This window comes from Arvicola amphibius, chromosome 7 (genome assembly GCF_903992535.2).
Source record: "Arvicola amphibius chromosome 7, mArvAmp1.2, whole genome shotgun sequence".
NCBI lineage: Eukaryota > Metazoa > Chordata > Mammalia > Rodentia > Cricetidae > Arvicola > Arvicola amphibius.
The window spans coordinates 100,366,791-100,382,436 of record NC_052053.1 but is presented as its reverse complement, the minus strand read 5'-3'; the positions used below and the strand labels follow the sequence as shown (position 1 = coordinate 100,382,436).

At 36.3% G+C, this 15,646-nt stretch overlaps 1 protein-coding gene across 1 annotated transcript in view; it reads left to right on the top strand.

Annotated features, from left to right (window-relative positions):
• Gphn (gephyrin) overlaps positions 1–15,646 on the top strand; it is a 355,924-nt gene that overhangs the window by 93,324 nt on the left and 246,954 nt on the right.

Genomic DNA, 15,646 nt, shown 5'->3' with positions numbered 1-15,646 from the left:
GTTATATAAAAGTGGTTTATTTTCTGCATGTACAGATGGGTATATACAATATATATTTGTTTAGTGTGTGTGTGTGTGTGTGTGTATACCTATGCCGTATTGCATATGTGGAGATCAAAGGACAACTTGCCAGAGTCAGTTTTCTTCCTTTTCCATATGGACTTGGGCATTGAACTCAGGTCATCAGGGTTGATGGCAAGTATCCATACCCACCCACTGAGTAGTCTTGTTGCTCATACACATTTTTAAATTTTTTTATTTCTTATTCTTTTTATTGTGCCATATATTTTTCTGTGCTTCTCTTCCTCTCCCTCCCCCTTTTTACCCTCTCCTATGATCTCCATGCCCCCAGTCAACTCAGGGGATCTTGTGTTTTTCTACTACCCATGTAGATTAGATCCGCGTATGTCTCTCTTACGGTCCTCTTTGTTGTCTAGGTTCGCTGAGTTTGTGAATTGTAGCCTGGTTTTTCTTTGCTTTACATCTGAAATCCTCTTATGAGTGTGTACATAGATATTTGTCTTTCTTGGTCTGGGTTACCTCACTCAATATAATGAACTTATACACATTTTTTTATTTTTTATGGTTTATTTTTTAATATTTAAAAATTTCCATCTCCTCCCCTCCTCCTCCCCCTTCCCTCCCTCCCTCCCCTCCACCCATACCTTCCCCCTCCAGGCCAAGGATCCATCAGGGTTCCCTACTCTATGTTAAGACCAAGGTCCTCCCAACTCCCCCCAGGTCCAGGAAGGTGATCAACCAAGCTGAGAAGGCTCCCACAGAGCCCGTCCATGCAGAAGAATCAAAGCCCAGCGCCATTGTCCTTGGCTTCTCAGTCAGCCCCCACCGTCGGCCACATTACAGAATCACTATGAGGCTGTTGTAAATACCCACTATTACAGACAGTGGTAGGCTCCTCTTGAATCGGGTTTCTCTGTCTTCAGTTTCCCAGAGTATCTGAGTAATTGTGGAGGATCACTTTTTTTTTTTATCAGTTTTAAAACCGTAATAAATGACTTTCAGAATATTTTTGAAAGATGATACAAATCACAACTTTTTTTGAATTTACAACTATTTCAAAATGTTTTTTATTTTTCTAAGCATTCCATATAATCTCTCATCTCTTAAAAAAATCTTTATTATTTTTTTTTAATTCCAGTTCTGCAGATGACACTGGAGTGTAGTGTGTCGAGCACTGATAAACAGTATTCCCTTAATATTTAGAAGTTTCATGTTCCTATTGCCAATGAAATTCCCCATTTTCAGGCTAGTATTTAAATCCTTTCATCTTAACTATAGTCATCTCCAATTTTTAGGGCATATTTATTACTGTTAATACCCTGCTTGCCTCTGCCTTGGACTCGTCTCACTCTAGCTTAAACTCCCTTAACATGTTTCTGCGATATCCGATGATTTAGTATCTGACCCTAAAACCACAAATCGTTCCCATAATTACCCTTGTGTTCCTAGTTGTCAACTACTGAAGTCCTGCTAATCCTTGAAGAAGTGTCCTTGCCTTCTGTGACTACTCTTTCACAGGTTCAGATGGCAGTGACTACTCCCTTGATGTTTTTACCTAGCACCTTTTCTCCTGGCCTGCTGGCAGACAGAGAAAAGTTACTGCTCCATACCCGAAGATGTTGCTTTTTGTGTGTTTTGTTTGTTTGTTTGTTTTCAAGACAGGGTTTCTCTGTGTAGCCCTGGCTGTCCTAAAACTTACTCTGTAAACCAGGGTGGTATCAAACTCACCGAGATCCACTTGCCTCTTCCTCCCTAGTCCTGGGATTAAATGCATGCACCACCATTGCCCAGCAAAATTGTTATGCACACAGCCTCTTTCCTTGTTACTTCTTACTTGACCATTCTTTGTCAGTCTTTTTTGTCTTTCTTTTCAGCTTCCTGATTTCTTGCTTCTGATGAGTGAGAGGCATTGCTTTCTCTTTACTGTTATCAACTGCTTAAGAAGCAACGGGCTCTAAGATCCTGAACATCATTTTCTAAACTAAGGTCTAAAGTGTGTATATTTACTTTATACCAAGAAATGACTTTTGTTCTAATGGTTTATTGTTTTGCTTTCAAATTGTGTATGTAAAATATTAGTTTGAGTTGAAGAGCAGATAAAAGAAGAAATAAAATCTAGAAGGCATTTTCTAAGCACTGTAAATGAAAAGAAATATATAGTCCATATATCAAAAACATTTCTCATTTTTTATTTCATGCCTGTATTATTTTCATAATTTTTTCAAATTTTCAATTTGTTCATATTCAGTAATTCATAGTACTTGTTTTCATACATTTATAAATGAACAGTATACACAAATATATAATAAATAACCCCATGGTTCAGGAAAAACATTGCAAAAAGGAAGGAAGTAGCATATTTTTCAAATACTGCAAAGAGCTTTCAGTCACAAATTCTGTGTGTCTAAATATGCTATAGGGATGAATGGGAAATATAGATATGCTTAAATTAAAGAAAATTAAAATTCTGTCATTATTAGTTTACCTTGAGAGAATAGCTATATACAGTCTCCATGAAAAGCAAATAACAACAAAAGGTTTTAAATTAGGAAGGAAAGAACTGTTGCATGGGTAAAGTAGATTCGGATCTTTTAAAACTGTATATGAAGGCTGAAACAAATGTAAGATCATATGATTTGATATTCCTAATAAGTAGGATAAATATTTAGTATATTTGTATTTAAAACATAGAAATATAAAGTTACCTAAATAGAATTAAGTTTTCTATATCTCACTTGAAATGGTAGTACATTGTTAACACTGCACACTGAAAATTACATTTGTGTATAGCCGTACCCAGAAAACCCACTAATAAAAAAATGTATAACATATTCAATGTATTACAAATAAAGGTGGAAATCTGATAAAGGCTTAAGTGAACAATAGTAAAGCAATCAAGAAACAGTATGCAAACAGAAAGTTAATAATACAAGAACAAGTTTAAACCTTTAGATTTAAACAGTTGCCTCATATAGAGTAATCCAAATATGGCCATAATTAGATTTAGTTTGATACAATAAACTTTTTTTCAGAAATGTTATTTATTTATTTATTTGCTTGTTTATTTATGCCAATCCCAGTTCCCTCTTCCTCTCCTCCAGCTCCCCTCACGTTCCCCACCCCACCCCTCTTCCACTCCTCCAAGAGAGTAAGGCTTTCCCTGAGAAGTCAACTGTCCCAACATGCTTGAGGCAGGACCAAGACTCCCCCCCCCCCACACACACACATCTGTGTCTTGACTGAGCAAGATATCTCCCCATAGAGAATGGACTCCACAAAGTCATTTTATGCCTTAGGGTTAGATCGTGGTCCCACTGCCAGTGGCTCCACATACTGCCTAAGCCTCACCTTTGTCACCTGAATTTAGGGGGCCTAGTTTGGTCCTATGCAGGTTCCCCAGTTGTCAGTCCAGAGTCAGTGAGCTCCAACTAGCTTGGTTCAGCTGATTCTGTGAGTTCCCCTTTATAGTCTTGACCGCTTTGCTCATATTATCGCTCCTCCCTCTCTTCAGTTGTACTTCAGAAGCTAGGCCCTTTGGTTACCTGTGGATCTCTGCATCTGCTTCCATCTGTTTCTGGATGAGGGTTCTAGCTTCTCTGAAGTTGTGGACTGTAGGCTGGTTATCCTTTGCTTTATGTCTGATAGCCACTTATGAATGAGTACATACTACATTTGTCTTTCTGGGTCTGGGTTATCTCACTCAGGATGTTTTTTTTCATGTCATGTCCATTTCATGCAAATTTCAATATGTCATTGTTTTATTTACTGCTGAGTAGTACTCCATTATATAAATGTACCACATTTTCTCTTTTTTAATTTAATTTATTTCTTTAAAAGAAAACAAATTATCTTTTCATTTTACATACCAATCCCATTCCCATTCCCCCCCCTCCTCCTACTTTCTCTTCCCCCCACTTTACCACCCCCCCCATCCACTCCTCAGAGAGTAAGGCACATTGTTTTGGGGAAGGTCCAATGCCTTCCCTACTATTTCTAGACTGAGCAAGGTATCCATCTAAAGAGAATGGGTTCCCAAAAAGTCACTACAAACAGTAGGGATAAATCCTGGTGCCACTGCCAGTGGCCCCACAGTCTGCCTCAGCCATACAACTGTCACCCACATTCAGAGGGTCTAGTTTTGGTCCTATGCTGGTTCCTTCCCTGTGTGGCTAGAGTTGGTGAGCTCCTTCTAGCTAAATTAAACTGTTTCAATGGGTATCCCCATGATGGTCTTGACCTCTTTGCTCATATTTTCACTCCTCCCACTCTTCAGCTGGACTTTGGGAGCTCAGTGCACTGCTCTGATGAGGGTCTCTGCCTCTATTTCCATCAGTTGCTGGATGAAGGTTCTATGGTAACATTTAAGATAGCTATCAATCGGACTATTATGAAGTGGTATTGGAGTTTGTCAGAGGTTTATTTTACCATCTAATAAGATAATAATGTGTTTTTTATGAACATTTTCTTAATGATCCCATTAATGTCATTTTCAAGAAAGTCATTTTAAAAACAATTATACAGGTTTAAACTGAAAGGTTGGAAAAAACATACACCATATAAGCATTTATTTAAGAGAAGGGAAGCTAGATTTAGTACGTGAACTTCTGCACAAATAGACTTCAAAGTAATTACTGAAGTCACAATTGATATTCTGTTACACAGAAGGCTCAATCCACTAGATAAACATTGGAGTTGAAAGATTATATGCATGAAAAATGGGCCCATCAGTTACTGAAGTAAAATTAAACACTATACTTTTTTTAAGTATTCACAATCATTTCACAAGACTATGTCTTGTGTCACAACACAAATTACAGTCAGCATTTTAAAATGTACAGTGTATAAACTTAGATCCTAGTAGAATCAACATAGAAATGAATAACAAAATAAAGGAAAATGTTAACATGTGGGCAATAAAAGATACTTTTAATCATAGATCGAAGTGGATAACTCAAAGGAAAATTTACATAATTGTAACACACAAATAAAAGCAAAAATACAATTATAAATTATGAATCTGTACTGTAACTAAAGAATGAGAAGACAGCTTATAAATTTTAGTTTTATTTTCATATATGCTCGTGTGTGTTTGCATGTGTGAGAACATTTTAGTTTCAGACAAAGTCTCACTAAGTTATCAAGGATGGGTTTATAATGGAGATTCTCCTGATTCAGCCTTTCTAGTAGCTGGGATATCAGGCCTGTGCCAGCAACCTAGCTTTGAAAGGACAGTCTATTATCCTAAATGCTTACATGTGAAAAGAAGAAAGGGGCTGGAGAGATGGCACAGCAGTTCAGAGAGTGTTCCACTCTTGCAGAGGACCTTGGTTTGGTTCATAGCACTCACATGGTAGCCAACTATTTCCAGGGGCTATGCAGCCTCTTTAGGTTTCCTCAGGTACCAGGTAAACATGTGATTCACATATATAATGCAGGCAGAGCACTCATGCACGTAATATTTTTTTAAAAAAAATAAGGTCTCTTATCAGTAACGCAAGTTTCTATCTCTAGAAACAATAGAAACAGAACAAAATTTATTTAAAGAAAGCGGAAATAATGAGTTAAAAACTGAAAACAGCATTTAAAAATCCATGAAATAAAGTACTTGTTCCTTAAAATTTTTGCTGGTATTGATAGACTTAATAGACTGACAAAGATAGATTGGAAAGGACATTACTATTATCAAGAATAAAATAAGGATTACTGAAACAGAGTCTTATTCTTTAAAATGATATTTAAAGAGTCTTTAGGTCATAAGTTATATTTGTAGGAAATGCGCCAATTTTTCAAAACTCACAACTTCCAGAATTAAACAGCATGAAATATGAAGTAGATAATTTGTACACTCCTTCGTTAGTTAAAGAAATAAAAATATTAAAGAAAAAGTTGAACATGATAGCACCTGTATAAAGTGCCAGTGTTTATTAAAGAAGAAAGGTGTGGAGATAGTAGGAAGTGGCAATAGGATATATATGACATAAAAATGGAAATGAAGGTATTGGAGGTGAAAGGATACAAGGGGTCAGCGGGATAGGATAGCAGATAGAGGAAGATCAACAAAATCAATACTTAGAAATACTATGGAGAAACTTTATACTTTAAACAGTATTTAAAATTTTTCTCAACAAAGAGGAAAGTGCCTTCGTCATTGGATAAGTTTAACCAACACAACGTAAAAACCTTTACCCTAGCTTTAAACTTTGCAACAAAATGAACTTAAAATACACATTTGATTTAAATATATACCTATAAAAATTGTCATCCAGATTGAAAAGAACCATTAACACTTACGTCTAAGTGAAGTGTTCTTGGATTCAGCACCCAAAGTATCCACACCATGAAATTTTTGTACATTGAAGAGCATAGCATACATAATTAAATTCTTTTCTACAAAGAAAAGCCGAGAGAGAACGAACACTTAAGATGCATCCCTGAAGAAATTATTTTAAACCACATCTTAGTAAAGGTTCTTAACCAAAATAAACTTTTAAACTCTGAATTACCAATATAGAAAGTGGGCAAAAGATGCAAAGAGAAATTTCATTTAGGAGAATAGATATACGATGAATAGACACATGTAAAGTTATTGAATTTCATTAGCCATTAGGTAAATACAAATCAAAATAACAATTCAGTTTCATTGCACACTTGGGAAGTGAATGTCATAAAATGATAGCACTTCCTACTGAAGAGGATGTAGATAAACCAGACACTCATACTTGTTAGGAAATAGAATTGTGGAGCCACTTTTATATTGTGGATCATTTCCTTACAAAGTCACCTATCATGTTGCATTGTTTATTTAGCATTTATCCCAAGGAATGAAACCATATGCTCATGCATAAATTGTATGTGATTTTGGTGTTTGCAAGAGACCAAAACAGGAAAGTAAATTTTCTTTAATAGGTGAATAACTAAACAAATTTTTTATATCCATACTGTGAAATAATAGTGACATATCTAAAGGAGAAATAATGAACTGCTGATGAGTGATCTTAGGATCAAGCCAAATGGGTGATGGATATCTTTGAAATGAAAAGTCTTGGAGATAGAATAGCAGAAATAGGAGAAAGAAAAACGGTTGCTGTGTGTGTGTAAATATAGGCATAAGTGCCTAGAGAGGTGGATAAGTGGTTGGGAGCATGAATTTTTCTTGCAGAAGATCCAAGTTCATTCCCAGCACCCACATTGGACTGCTTACATCCATTTTCACCTCCAGCTCTATGGAAATCAGTGACCTCTTCAGGGCTCACTAGGCATTTGCATTCTTATGCACATACCCACACACCGATATACACAAACAAATAATTGATTTTAAAATAATTTCTAAAATAGTCAGTAAGCCTGTTTGAGTATCATATATATTCTTCTTGGCCATTTGCATATCTTCATTTGTGATATACCTGTTTTAGTCATCTTTATAAACATTAGGTTATCTGTCTTGTCCTCATTTATTAGCAGGTGTACCTAGCATACCCTGGATATGTGTTCTCTGATATATGTACTGAACATATGTATTTCCACTGTCCATCCTGTTTTTACTCTTTTAAAAGTGTCTTTGCTGAGCAATATTTCTAATTTTGATAAATTAACTCTTTAATTTTTTCAGTTACAATTAATAGGTAAATATTACATGGTTGAATAAATGATTCTGAACGAGTTCAATTACTAATATGAATTAGTATAATGAATTACTAATATGAAGAGAAAATTATATTTTATCAAGTAGTACAATTTTATATTAAGTATTTTAAGAAAGAAGAAATACTCAGAATTCTTAAGTCTGAAAGTTCATCTTTGAATATAAGAGAAAAACCTCAGTAACGTATTTTATCTTAACTTTCTTATTGATTTAGTATATTATTTAAAATAGTGTGATAGCAAATATAAGAGTTCTATCAACTATGTTCTATTAACTGACTTCACTAACTACTTTCATGTGATCATATGGTTAAATCAGTTACAGTAATATTAGGCAGAGGTGTTATTTTAAATCAAATTCTATACTTTTGCAAGTAATGCCTGTTATAAATAATATTCATAATTTTTACAGTAGAGTAAGCAGTTCATTCAGAAGGAGGTGTTACTCAAAGAGCAGAAACAGTTACCAACTACTATTTAAATATTTATTAACATTTTTATTTTTATACTATTTTCACTTTTTTTCATCCTTTTAAATCTATATTTACATTTTTTCTCATTTTTTTATTAAAAATTTCCATCTCCTCACCTCCTCCTCCCCCTTCCCTCCCCTCCCTTCCACCCATACCCCCACTCCCTCCCTCTCCAGGCCAAAGAGCTATTAGGGTTCCCTTCACCATGTTAAGTCCAAGGTCCTCCCAACTCCCCCCAGGTCCAGGAAGGTGAGCAACCAAACTGACAAGGCTCACATAGAGTCCAAGACCATCGCCATTGTCCTTGGTTTCTCAGTCATCTTCCACCGTCAGCCACATTCAGAGAGTCTGGTTTGGTCGCATGTTGCATCATTATTTAAACTTTTGTTCATTTGTGTATTACTTTTCTCCTAGGCAAATTAGATATGCAAATTTAGCATTTCCTCCAATTGCCCAAGCATTAAGTTTTATCTTTATTTCCCACTGATGGGAAAGGCTACTTCAGAATCTCCTCCATTTCTCTTTCAGAGCCCAACTATTGAAATTAATGTCTTATGTCATGATGTATATATTTAATTTTCAATAAGTATTTAATTTAGACTTTTTTGACAAAACTCTTAGAAGTCTATCATTACTTTTGCTAAGTATCTTGCTAGGAGCCAGGAATGTAGTAAAGCAAATATTTTTTTAGCCTGTATATTGAGAGAAAAGTTATAATATTGTCATATTTTGGATACATACAAACAGATAATTAAGAGAGTTGAGAGACACATAGAGACCAATTCTATGCCTAGTTCTTGGCATAGCCCTCTGAAATCCTAATATATAGGGATGCTGGGGAAATGTTTCCTTTGCTCTTTGCTTTTGGATTATAGTTCTTGATACAGAGCTCCTAAGTGTCTTCTTTGTGATTCTCTTTTTGTCTTTTGAGATAAAATTTTACTATGTGGAGCATAATAAATTCTGTAAAATTCCATAATGCTGCTTATAGTTTGGCTCAAAATTTGGCCTCAGTTTGGTAAATGGAAACACAAAGAGTTAAATTCCTTTGTCCCAAAACAACAGGTGTGCCTGGGTCCTCTCAGTCTCTCTCTCTCAGTCTCTCTCTCTCTCTCTCTCTCTCTCTCTCTCTCTCTCTCTCTCTCTCTCTCTCTCTGTCTCTCTGTCTCTCTCTCTCTCCGTCTCTCTCAGTCTCTCTCTCTCGCTCTCTGTCTCAGTCTCTCTCTCAGTCTCTCTCTCTCGCTCTCTGTCTCAGTCTCTCAGTCTCTCTCAGTCTCTCTCTCTCTCGCTCTCTGTCTCAGTCTCTCTGTCTCTCTCTCTCAGTCTCTCTCTCTCTCGCTCTCTCTCTCTCACACACACACACACTTGCTATGCATGATAAGACAACAGCCCTAGAGTACATAAAATAGTCTACTTTGTGTTTCTTTTCTTGCAGAATATCTGAAGAACTTCTGATATGATGGGAAAGCAATGAATTAATATTAAGTTATTTTACTACAGAATATATAACAAAGAAACCTAAGATAGCCGTTATGGTGGAATAGAAGAAATGTAAATTCTAGATGTAAGGATTGAAGAAGGTTATTGAAGTAATTTGCTTCTTGAATTTGAAGAATAGTAAAATAATTTTTCTAAATATACTGGTAAATATATGTAGTAAGAAACTTTAAAAAGTTAATGTCCTAAGCTACAGGAAATAATATAATTTGTAGAAATTTCTCAAAATATAGGAAATGTTACTGAAGAAGCACAACCCAGGGAAATATAAAAATTAAAAATATCGACTATTTTAATCTTTAACATTTAAAAGTATATAATGACTTACTATACTTTTATATTTGTAATTCAAATATTAGATTGGTTAAATTTCTGAAAAACAGCATTATTACATTTTCTTTTTACCTTCCCTTTCCTTATTGTCAAGTTTAAATTTATTATATGAACATCAAAAACTAATTGAACAACATCCAAGCCTTAATGTAGAGTTTAATTCTAAATCATTTCAGGAATAAAGATTAAAAATTGGAGACAGGGAAATACAAAGGCCTGTTTAAGCATGAAAGATTTTACAGGTGTAAAAGCAAACAGTAGGATAAATTGCTTTCTAATTTAGTTACAGATTAATAAGTGCTCTTAGGTATATAGTATTAACATAGTAAAAATGGCAATCTTCCCAAAAGCAGTCTACAGATCAATGCAATACCCATCAAAATCCCAGCAAAATTCTTCACAGACCTCAAAAGAATGGTATTCAACTTCATATGGAAAAGTACAAAACCCAGGATAGCCAAAACAATCCTATACAATAAAAGAACTTTTGGAGGCATCACAATCCCTGACTTCAAACTTTACCACAGAGCTACAGTACTGAAAACAGACTGGTATTGGCATAAAAACAGACGGGGGAACGAATGGAACCAAATTGAAGACCCGGATATTAATCTACACATCTTTGAAAACCTAATTTTTGACAAAGAAGCAAAAAAATATCAAATGGAAAAAAGAAAACATATTTAACGAATTGTGCTGGCATACCTGGATATCAACATGTAGAAAAATGAAAATAGACCCATATATATCACCATGCACAAAAGTCAAGTCCAAATGGATCAAAGCCTCAACATAACGCCAACCACACTGAACTTCATAGAAGAGAAAGGGTGAAGTATACATTAACGCATTGACACAGGAGATCACTTCCTAAATATAACCCCAGTAGCACAGACACTGAGAGAAACAATTAATAGATGGGACCACCTGAAACTGAGAAGCTTCTATAAAGCAAAGGACACGGTCAACAAGACAAAATGATAGCCTACTTAATGAGAAAAGATTTTCACCAACCCCACATGGGACAGAGCGCTGATCTCCACAATGTACAAAGAGCTTAAGAAATTGGTTATCCAAAGAACAAATAATCCAATTTTAAAAATGGGGTACACACCTAAACAGACTCTCAACAGAGGAATCTAAAATGGCTAAAAGACACTTAAAGAAATGTTCAACATCCTTAGCCATCAGAGAAATGTAAATCAAAACAACTCTGAGATTCCATCTTATACCTTTAATAGTGGCTAAAATCAAAAGCACTAATGACAATTTATGCTGATGAGAGGATATGGAGTAAAGGGAACCCTCCTCTATTGCTTGTTAGAGTGCAAACTGTTCCAGCTGCTTTGGATATCAGTATGGCGATTTCTCAGAAAATTAGGAAACCTACCTCAAGACCCAGCAGTACCACTTTTGGGTATATACCCAAAGGATGCTCAATGGTGCTACAAGGACATGTGCTCAACTATGTTCATAGCAGCTTTGTTTGTCATAGGCAGAACTGGAAACAACCTAAATGCCCCTTGACCAATGAATGGATAAGGAAAATGCACATTTACACAATAGAGTACTATACAGCAGAAAAATAATGACATCTTGAAATTTGCAGGCAAATGGAAGGATCCAGAAAACATCATATTGAGTGAGGTAACCCAGACCCGGAAAGACAAATATCATATGTTCTTCCTCATAAGTGCCTTTTAGACATAGAGCAAAGAAAACCAGACTATGATTCACAATCCCAGAGAATCTAGAAAACAATGAAGACCGTAACATACATGGATCTAAACTACATGGGAAGTAGAAAAAGACAGGATCTCCTGAGTAAATTGGGAGTATGGGGATTATGTGAGAGGGTAGAAGGGGAGGGTAGATAAATTGAGGGGAGCTCATTAAAAACAATATATCACTCAATAAAAACAATTAAAAAACCCAAAAAAGTATATTGGCCAACTTAATTCTACTATACAGTGTCTCTCTGCAGCTGTTGTTCCTTTCTCATTGGCATTTAGAAAATTCAAAGTAAATAAAGCATAATGCAATCTGGGGTATTTATCATCACTTTCTGTTTATTTAACCTATCCTTTGGACTTCAATTTATTTTTATATAACTTCCTGTCATGTAGAATTGTGTGGTATACTTCTAATATGCTTTATTTTATAATAAGCAAAATACTGCTTCATTTTTATAAAGACATATACTGAAGCATTGTCTATCTTTATTTGTACAGGTATATACATGATGGCCTTAATTTGTACCAAATGTCTGATTACTGAATCAATCTTTTCTGAACTCAAAGTAGTTGCCTATTGGAAACATGAATAGGTATCAATGGTGTGGTGTATATATTTTATTTTTCTAAATTTTACAAAATTTAACACATCCATCTGCTTGATTTTATTTTATTTTTCGAGTACCTTTTTACTTCCTGTTGTCATGGTGTTTGGTTGTGTAAAGAACAAGTAGGGTATTTCCTTATAATTTCATTGGCTTTTTGCCACAAGATGGAAAATTATTTATAAACCTTTACTATTGATGTGATTTCTTATGAATTTCTGAGGCCTCCACTACATTTCCAATCAATAATTGATCAATTTCTGCTTTATCTTGTGCTGTAGGGCCTGGCAGACCCGTATGGGATTGAATATGTGTTCTGTATGGGATGATTCCTATTCCTGATTATGTCTTATAACTGAATAAGTAATAAAGTCAACTCTGCGTCATCTGGTATAAATTCAGCTATTTCAATATGCAAAATAACTTTCTGCATGTTACGAATTGATGTGGAGAGGTTTCTTAAAATCCATTAGGACCATGAGAATAGCATATAATTCTGACTTTTGGACAGAACCATAAGGGCTTTGATCCACTTAAATTTTCTGATTTGTAACCTGCCTTTCATAAAATAAAATAAAATGATTTATTTGCATTAGTATAGAATGTAGGAGCTCCAGTTTTGATGTTTCCTATACAATCTGAGGAAGGATCTAGTTCTCTTTATAAGTTGTATTCTCTTTCTTTTGAGACAGCTGTTGTTAATCTCTCCCCAAAAAAATCACTACAAGTTCTTTGCCAGGATTCACTTTCCATATTTTGTCAGTTTCATTATTAGTGAATGGTACTACAGTTTCTGCTTGGTCTACTCCTGCTAATTAATGAAGTCTTTATTTTATTTTAGAATTAAATCAAAGACTTTTTTCTTTTATTTTCTTTTTTATGGTTTATTTTTTTATATTTAAAAATTTCCATCTCCTCCTCTTCTCCTCCCCCTTCCCTCCCCTCCCCTCCACCCATACCCCCCTCCCTCCCTCTCCAGGCCAAGGAGCCATTGGGGTTCCCTACTCTATGTTAAGACCAAGGTCCTCCCAACTCCCCCCAGGTCCAGGAAGGTGATCAACCAAGCTGAGAAGGCTCCCACAGAGCCCATCCATGCAGAAGAATCAAAGCCCAGCGCCTTTGTCCTTGGCTTCTCAGTCAGCCTCCAACGTCGGCCACATTCAGAGAGTCCGGTTTGGTCTCATGGTCCATCAGCCCCATTCCAACTGGAGTTGATGATCTCCCGTTAGTTCTGTCCCACCATCTCCATGGGTGAACGCACCCCTCACGGTCCTGACTTTCTTTCTCATGTTCTCTCTCCTTCTGCTCCTCATCAGGACCTTGGGAGCTCAGTCCGGTGCTCCAATGTGGGGCTCAGTCATTTTCTTCATCTATCGCCAGGTGGAGGTTCTATGGTGATATGCAAGAAATTCATCAGTTTGGCTATAGGAACTGGCCTTTTCAGGCTCCCTCTCCTCAGCTGCCCAAGTAACTAGCTGGGGGCGTCTCCCTGGAAACCTGGGAACCCCTCTAGAGTCAAGTCTTTTGACAACCCTCAGATGGCTCCCTAAATTAAGATATATGCTTCCCTGCTCCCGTATCCATCCTTCCTGTATCCCAAGCATCCCATTAAACCACAAACTATGAACACCTGATTTTTGATAAAGGAGCCAAAAGTACACAATGGAAGAAAGAGGGCATCTTCAACAAATGGTGCTGGCATAACTGGATGTCAACCTGTAGAAGAATGAAAGTAGATCCATATCTATCACCATGCACAAAACTCAAGTCCAAATGGATTAAAGACCTCAATATTAATCTGAACACACTGAGCCTGATAGAGGAGAAAGTGGGAAGTACTCTACAACAAATGGGCACAGGAGACCGTTTCCTACGTATAACCCCAGCTGCACAGACATTAAGGGCAACATTGAATAAATGGGACCTCCTGAAGCTGAGCAGCTTCTGTAAAGCAAAGGACACTGTCACTAAGACACAAAGGCAGCCTACTGACTGGGAAAAGATCTTCACCAACCCTGCAACTGACAAAGGTCTGATCTCTAAAATATATAAGGAACTCAAGAGACTAGACTTTAAAAAGCTAATTAACCCAATTAAAAAATGGTGCGCTGAACTGAACAGAGAATTCTCAACAGAAGAAGTTCAAATGGCCAAAAGACACTTAAGGTCATGCTCAACCTCCTTAGCTATCAGGGAAATGCAAATCAAAATAACTTTGAGATACCATCTTACACCTGTCAGACTGGTTAAAATCCAAAACACCAATAATAACCTTTGCTGGAGAGGTTGTGGGGTAAGGGGTACACTCATCCATTGCTGGTGGGAATGCACACTTGTGCAACCACTTTGGAAAGCAGTGTGGCGGTTTCTCAGGAAATTCGGGATCAACCTACCCCAGGACCCAGCAATTCCACTCTTGGGAATCTACCCAAGAGATGCCCAATCATACTGCAAAAGCATCTGCTCAACTATGTTCATAGCAGCATTATTTGTAATGAAAACAACCTAGATGCCCTTCAGTGGAAGAATGGAGGAAGAAACTGTGGAATATACACATGTTAGAATACCACTCAGCGGTAAAAAACAATGACATCTTGAATTTTGCATGCAAATGGATGGAAATAGAAAACACTATTCTGAGTGAGGAACCCAGACCCAAAAAGATGAACATGGGATGTACTCACTCATAATCGGTTTCTAGCCATAATTAAAGGACATTGAGCCTATAATTCGGGATCCTTGAGAAGATAATAAGAAGGTGAACCCAAAGAAAAACATATAGTAATCCTCCTGGATATTGGAAGTAGACACGATCGCCGGGCAAAAATTGGGAACTTGGGGTTGGGGCGAGACGGGGCCAAGTGAAGATGGGAAGAGAAAAGCGTGAAGGAGAGAATGGGGGGAGCTCAAAAACTTTTTCCATCTAAGTTTTAAATTTTTATTCAGTTCATTTGGGGAAAAGATCCCTTCTAACATAATATCTTCTCTCTGCATGAAAATTCTTATAGGAACTGTTTGGAGGTTGGTATGACTAGAAAGCAGTTAAGCTTCAGATCCACACAATCCACATGTGCCTTCTATAATTTTCCTCCACCAAAGCTAATTCTCTCAGCTTCAGCTGCTAATTTCCTGGGACTCTTTAAGTCCTTGTCAACATCTAAGGGTTTGCTTAAATTAGTCAGTTCATCGGGTTTTATCCCAATAGTGTGCCATAGATTAGAAATATCTCCTAACACAGACTATAGTCCACAGGTTGGGCCCAATTATTATTTACGTTCTACTTTCTTTTATAAAATTTTTTTAAAATTAATTTTGAAAAGTGTAAAACTTTCTTCACCTAAAA